The following is a 7,497-nucleotide window of genomic DNA, read 5'->3' on the forward strand; positions in this document are numbered from 1 at the left end:
ATGCCACATGACCACATTACCACTTGCAGCTGCTCGCTATTCTCACCGTCTGCCCTGACAGGACCTGACCAGTGTGTGTGTGTGTGTTATACATGATATATATACAGTATGCTGCAACTTTAGACACTGACGTTGCTGAAATACCTATGAGCTTCATTTGTCCTCTTAATGCTGTAAAACGCGAACAGGATGAGGCTTGCTGACAGACCCACAAATCTCTCCAAAAGCTCTGTAACAACTTTCTTATTTCATTTTAAAATGTTATGGTTTCAGGAAATTGAGAAACTTTGAGTTTGGGGATTTCGAAGAGTTGAGGGCTGGGTAGGGTACCCAATTTTAATACTTTTATGCACAGACCAAATTGTCTCCATTGGCACCGACCAAATTTCCAATCCTAAGGAGTAAATCTAATCAGCGTCAGTGAGCCAATAAGATTGCAGCATGCTTGTACCAAGATCTAATATTGCTGGTGATTGGATCTCTAGCGTTACACATCGTAGAGACATTCAGGAAAAAACACTATGTGTTTGTGTGTGTGTTGCTCTATTTTGAGAATAAAGATTCGTACTGTAATGCGTAATGTTTAGGGCACGAGTAATTAATTCCAAGATCCAGGCCAATCGAGTCGTCCTTTTCAAAATCTATTTTCAGAACCCAACGCATCTTCCACAGGAATAATGATGCACAGCAATACAGCCTACCCAACACCTAATGCGTATTCTCAATCAACACAGTCACAGTAACCCTTTAAGGATTTATCTTTTCACAACCAGAACTTCAAAACATTGTTTCCTTACAAAAACATAATTTAATCTGCGTTCACATTCGGATAATGATTAGTCTCACTGTGGAGGGCACAGAGGTGGCAGGTATCAGCAGCTGCTGCTTTGTCAGAACACTTGTCGCAGTGCCTGTTGGACTTTCACCACTCGCTGAAACAAGCTTCTAGCTCGTTGACATCCATATTTTCAAACTAGTCCTCCTGAAGAGCCTGTCTGGTGCCTCTGTGCTTGCAACATTGTGGCCCAGAGTGTCACTACTTTCCCCCAGCATGTCATCTGGGCCTTGCACAGTAACCCCGTCATGTACGCCACACAACTTCTCACGGATGGCAAGGCGAAGAGCCTGTTCCAAAAATCAAAGGTGTTTAATTCTCGGGCCAAGCGCATGAATATGTCTTTGGAGGAGAGTGGTATTTGTAGTACTTCATGGTACTCTGGATATCAATGGAGACTTAAGTGCTGCAACTAAATACTATTACATCATATGAACAAATTCTAAACGTCCTTCTTTCCTCCTCCTCTTTTTTTTTTAAGCAGGTTAATTTGAAAGCAAAAGCCTTCACCAATCTCTCCCTCCTGACCTTTGATCTCTGTGCTGCCAAAGAGACAGCCCGACTGACCCGGCATGACCCGGGTGTTGTCACCAGGCAGGTAAAAACAGAAGCAACATATCTCTGGTTACACGTTAAAGATGGACAACTAGCATGCCACGGTGTTTGGAGGACTGGAAGTCAGAAGTTACAGCATGTTCTGAGGTGGAGACATGTTGGAGTCGGTTGTAGAGGGTTTTATAGGTCCAGAATCTGTTTCTATTGAACCCAAACACCCAAGACGGTCTCTTCTGATTAAAATAGCCTCAACTGACAGTAAGGATCTTACACAAGAACTGGGTTCCTGTTGGTGATGTTGAACGATTCTGATGTGCCCAAACTGGAAAAAATGTTTTTAAGCTCTCCAAGATTTTATTCAGACAGACAAAAGAGGTGCATGCAGCTCCCCTTATTCATTTCCATGAGAAATTAGTTAGTGTTGACATTTCACAGCGAGTGTCTGTGCCAAGCACAGGGATTTGGCAAAAAAAAAAATGCATGTTCATCCAGCAAAAAAGTTGAACTTAACATTTTGCACAATGCAACATTGTGCAAAATGTTAACACAGATGCTGCATCAGCTAATCAAATGCTTGCAACCATTCATTTGCGGTAGATAACTGCTAGTATTTCTATTCTACTGTTGATACAGCGATTGTCATAAAAAAGCTAAAACAAGTGCTGCCATGATAACTTATGAGAGTTGTCTTGTATTTTTTAAAAGCTTTCAAACTCGTGGAACTCTTAGTTAAACTAGCCTTCCTGCATTGTATTTCAATGTCTCACTACCTGAAGTAATGCAGAGCCATGGATTGTACAGTAACACAGTGCTGTTTTACTAGCAGTAAGTAATACGTTTTGGAATAGCATGTGTCCTATTATCAGATTCCTCTCATGTCCATTTATATTTACACCTGTGGCTGGAACGAAATCAGAATTAAGTGTAGAACTGAAACATGAATAGATCAGGCTTTGGAGGGGGGGGGGGGGGGTATGCACAGAGAAATGTGAAGTGGACATGCCAAATGCAGTGAAAGAAAGCATTGCATTAAAGGCAGAAAGTGCATATGCATACAGAAAGAGATAGGAAGAAGAAACTCAAAGAGAAGTCAAGGTGTTTTAAGAAGAAGTGTGAAAGACAGATGGTGAAAGAGGGAAAGAAAGAAAAGCAGACAGGAAAGGGAACTTGTGTCTACTGTCCTCAAGTAACCCGAGTGCATATTAGAGTAGAAATGTTTGATCATTCGACATTGACCTTGCAGCCTGACATACATCTAAGATTTCTGAGGTCAAAACTTGTGACAAAAGAGATCCCCAAATTCCACTCTTCATCACAACAATCCTCTCATTCAGGGTCTCAGGACCTAATCAATTAGCTTTAATATATTTCTTTATTCGTTATTTTGCAGGCTATCAGAAGAATCACAAATACCAAACAGTAAACGAGTAGAGAGCTATGTGGTCCATCCAACTGCTTCTACACGCAGAATGAGGAATACTTAAATTTCACTATAATTTAACTGTTGAGAAATTATATAAACTGGAGGCTGGATAGGAATGAGTTTTCTGCTAATCATAGGTTTTACCCCTACCGCTATTATCTCCCCACCCACAGTGGAGCCAGTATCACGATTCAGCACAACTGTAAATCAACTAAACAACTGAAATCTTTCCATATGGAGATAAAGATACTAGACGAAATGTTATGAAGTTGAGGCTGGTGTGAAGAGACGAGGGAGGATTATCTGCAAGTATGTTTCGGTAAAATACAAAGCTTGTTAAAACTTTTGGTGAAAATATGATAATATTTGTACTTGGATATCATGCGCAGGGTGGTCGGACAAGTGGGGCGCTTAATTATTGTTTTGCTCTCTCATTTTGCCCTGTTAAAGACTCTAACAAATCCCCCGCTGCTCAATTAAAGTACACAGTAAACATCTACCAGGGAAAAAGTAGAGACCCTTGGGGGCAGTTTGGGACAGAGCCCATCAGTTACTGCCATCCCTCTGATTAATTTCCTCCACAGGGAGCAACAGTTTGGGAAAGTCTGCAACTTGACTGGACACACATGGTTTTGGACTACTGTCACAGCCTATAATTGCACTGCTGGCTAATGAACTTGACCATTATTTGACTGTTTGATCTACAGATTAAAAGAATAAACAAAAGAGCTTGGTTGCTTTGTAACTGTTAAAAAAACAGTTGCTGACAGAGAAAACAACTATATTTTGAATTTTAATTGGGATACAGAAAGCAGAATATAAAATCAATCCAGTTTGTGTGGTTTGTATTTGCCTTACGGAAATATAATTTGAGCACTTAACCTTAAAGAATCAAACGTAAAAGAGCTTTAACTGATTTTTTTTTTCATCTTAACACAGATAAGTATAAACTACAGTGCAGAAAAGCAAAAGATGTTAAATGTTATTCATCACTCTGTCTTGTTTTGTTTTTTTACCCCCTTTTATACTAAGTATCTTCACTGAACATGTGTGTATATGTGTATACATGGTGGGCCCTCTCCAATAACGCCCTTTGGCAGGTTGCGGTGTGATAAATCTGTTCAGCTGACCCCACAGGTCAGATATCATGATTTATTGGACTACTGGTGATTCATTAAAGCACATTATCATATACTTAACCATTTAAATGTGCCCCAACTGATAAGATAAAATGATTTATCAGCGCTTACACTGACCTTATTATAAAAGTAGTTAACTAGCTTCTTGAAAACCCACCTCTACTCATTATACGACAGCCAATCATCCTTTGTGCGTCCGTCATGAACAAACTTTTTGACCTATTGTTTTGTGTTTGCTGTTTTTTCATTGTTTTACTATTACTATGTTAATGTTGTTCAACTGTATTATTATTGCTGTTTGCTATCTATGTATTGTTTTAATTGTAAAGTGCATTGAGACCTGTCTAATGGTGATTTTACTCTTTAAATACATTTGATTGATTGACTGATCTGTTTCCATTCGGCTTGTTGCATTAATTATAAAGCCTACATCAGTCCGATAATAAGCCTCGGACAGAGCCACTTAACATTGTGCAGAATTTTGCAGTGGATCCTGACCATTTAAAAAAGTATGAAGTTATGTTCTACGAAGACTGTATGTTTGGCAATCAGTGGTGGAAAGTAACTGAGTACATTCACTCAAGTACTGTACTTTTGTAAAATTTTTAGATACTTGAACTCAAGTAATTCAATTTTATGCTACCTTATACTGGACTACTCCACTACACTTACACACACACCAAAACTGACAATAACTGCACTATAGTGTTCACCAACTGTGTTCACTTAATACTGCGAAAATTCAGTCTCAGTCAATGTGCAATACTAATATTTCCTTTGTGCCATGGTGCAAATTTAAAAATGTTGTATATATTGTTCCTATTATTTTTCTAATTATTCTTATATCTGTGTCTTTATTCTTCATATTGTCTATATTTCCTTGTGTATATTGCTTATTAGAATTAATTGTTTATTACTGATTCTTATCTGTGTTTGCGATCCACTTATGCTGCTGTAATAAGGAAATGTTCCTCTTTGTGGGACTAATAAAGGAATATCTTATCGTATCTTATCTTATTTCAAAGGAAATATTGTGCGTTTTACGTCACTACATTTATTTGGCAACTTTAGTTACTCTACAGATTCAGATTATGAATACAAAATATTATCAACAAATAAAATAGAATATATTGTTATAGATGAAGCTACACAGCAGTGTATACAGTCATTCAAATTAGCCCAACCTTTGCCAGCTGCAACATTAAATATTTACTTTAATATATCAATACTTATAATTCAATAATAAACATGTAATCATGCAATTCTGCATAATAAATACTTTACTTTTTGTACATTGAGTACATGTTGATGCTGATGCTTCAGTAACATGTTGAATGCTGGACTTTTGTTCTTCCTACAGTGTGGCATGACTACTTTTACTGAAGTGAAAGCTGTGAGTGCTTCTTACAGCACTGTAAGTAAGCAAGGTAAAGTTTGCACAGTCTTCGGTGGGATAACGTCCTCCCACAGAAGCAGTGCTACTAACTGACGTTTTGATTTGAAAAGTGGGCATGACTTAAGCTTACTACACATCACATTTTTTCAACATGATATCTCTGCGGTCTTTAATGGGCAAAATCATGAGTCAAAACTACGCTCATTTGACTTGTGACTGGCGTTACTTCTGGGAAACTGTGTGACATCTGAGCGGCCATATTGCAGAAAAGTTTAACTCCCTGTTCACCTTGTTCCCCCCGAATGAATGTGCTCTTGAACTCTGCAAAACTCGAATGAAACTTTACATTAAAGGTCAGACTTACATTCACTCACAGCCTGAAACCCTTTGTCTTCGTGACTATGCTTAAACCCTCAACAGTCCGCCAAACTCGGGTCTACTCACCGGGACTATTTTCGGCAGGTATTCGTGTCCAAATACCGACATCAACACTGAAACGTGTGGTTCTGACTTAACGGTTGCTTCTCTCTTCAAATATCCACGTCCTCTTTTCGTCGTGTTTTGCGCCCTCTTTCTTTTGCTTTAAATAATATCGTCCCCGGTACCGTTATTTATTTCCGTAGCAAACATTTTTTCACACCCTCCATACACCCACTCAACGCCGCTGCTGCTGTACCCGGTTGCTGCTGCGATACTATTTTTGAAAGAAAGTCACTCCTCTCTTCGGTCTGCCCTGCCCCCTTCCCCGGTGTCAGTGAGCGCTGTGTGCCGCTGACACAAAACCGACTCAGTACTCACTGAGCGTTTAATACTAATGCCATTTTAATCTGCTTTTACACTGACTCATTTATTTCTTAAATTATTTTACAGCGTATTTTAACGCTACATCATACAGTAAAGCTAACGGTTAAAGTTCTCTCTTATCACGTCATTTGATTTACAACTTCTAACGGTTAACGTTCGCTCTTGTTACATTATCAGTTGATCTAACCATTACAACTTATAACTTGTTACATTATCAGTTGATCTAACCATTACAACTTATAACTTGTTACATTATCAGTTGATTAAACATTACAATGTCTAAGTTGTTACATTGTCAGTTGATTCAACCATTACAACGTCTAAGTTGTTACATTATCAGTTGATCTAACTATTGCAACTTCTAACTTGTTATATTATAAGTTAATTTTTACCATTACAATTTCTAACTTGTTACATTATCAGCTGATTTAACCATTACAACCTCTCTCTTGTTACATTATCAGTTAATTTAACCATTACAACCTCTCTCTTGTTACATTATCAGTTGATTTAACCAGGTTAGCATTCTTGCTTTACATCAACAGTTGATTAAACCATGTTAAAGTTCTCTTGTTACATTATCAGTTGATGTAACTATTGCAACTTCTAACTTGTTATATTATAAGTTGATTCAACATTATATTTTCTAACTTGTTACATTATCAGTCGATTTAACCATTACAACCTCTCTCTTGTTACATTATAAGTTGATTTAACCATTACAACCGCTCTCTTGTTACATTATCAGTTGATTTAACCATTACAACTTCTGTCTTGTTACATTATAAGTTGATTTAACCAGGTTAGTGTTCTCTCGTTACATCAACAGTTGATTAAACCATGTTAAAGTTCTCTCTTGTTACATTATCAGTTGATTTAACCATTACAACTGCTCTCTTGTTACATTATAAGTTGATTTAACCATCACAACCGCTCTCTTGTTACATTATCAGTTGATTTAACCTTTACAACTTCTAACTTGGTACATTATCAGTTGATTTAACCAGGTTAGTGTTCTCTCGTTACATCAACAGTTGATTAAACCATGTTAAAGTTCTCTCTTGTTACATTATCAGTTGATTTAACCTTTACAACTTCAAAATTGTTACATTATCAGTTGATTTAACCAGGTTAGAGTTCTCTTGTTACATCAACAGTTGATTAAACCATGTTAAAGTTCTCTCTTGTTACATTATCAGTTGATTTAACCTTTACAACTTCAAAATTGTTACATTATCAGTTGATTTAACCAGGTTAGAGTTTTCTTGTTACATCAACAGTTGATTAAACCATGTTAAAGTTCTCTGGTTACATTATCAGTTGATTAAATCGTTACAATTTCTGA

General features: G+C 37.4%; 1 protein-coding gene across 5 annotated transcripts in view; it reads right to left on the reverse strand.

Annotated features, from left to right (window-relative positions):
- LOC310961689 (dystrobrevin beta-like) overlaps positions 1-6,025 on the reverse strand; it is a 39,921-nt gene extending 33,896 nt beyond the window's left edge. For all 5 annotated transcript variants that reach the window (XM_083933891.1, XM_083933892.1, XM_083933894.1 and 2 more), the window contains exon 1: positions 5,793-6,025. The gene's annotated coding sequence lies outside the window, so the exon portion shown is untranslated. The remainder of the gene's footprint in view (positions 1-5,792) is intronic.
- Positions 6,026-7,497: the final 1,472 nt, after the last annotated feature.

The sequence above is a fragment of the Echiichthys vipera genome (assembly GCF_963691815.1).
Source record: "Echiichthys vipera genome assembly, chromosome: 19".
Lineage (NCBI taxonomy): Eukaryota > Metazoa > Chordata > Actinopteri > Perciformes > Trachinidae > Echiichthys > Echiichthys vipera.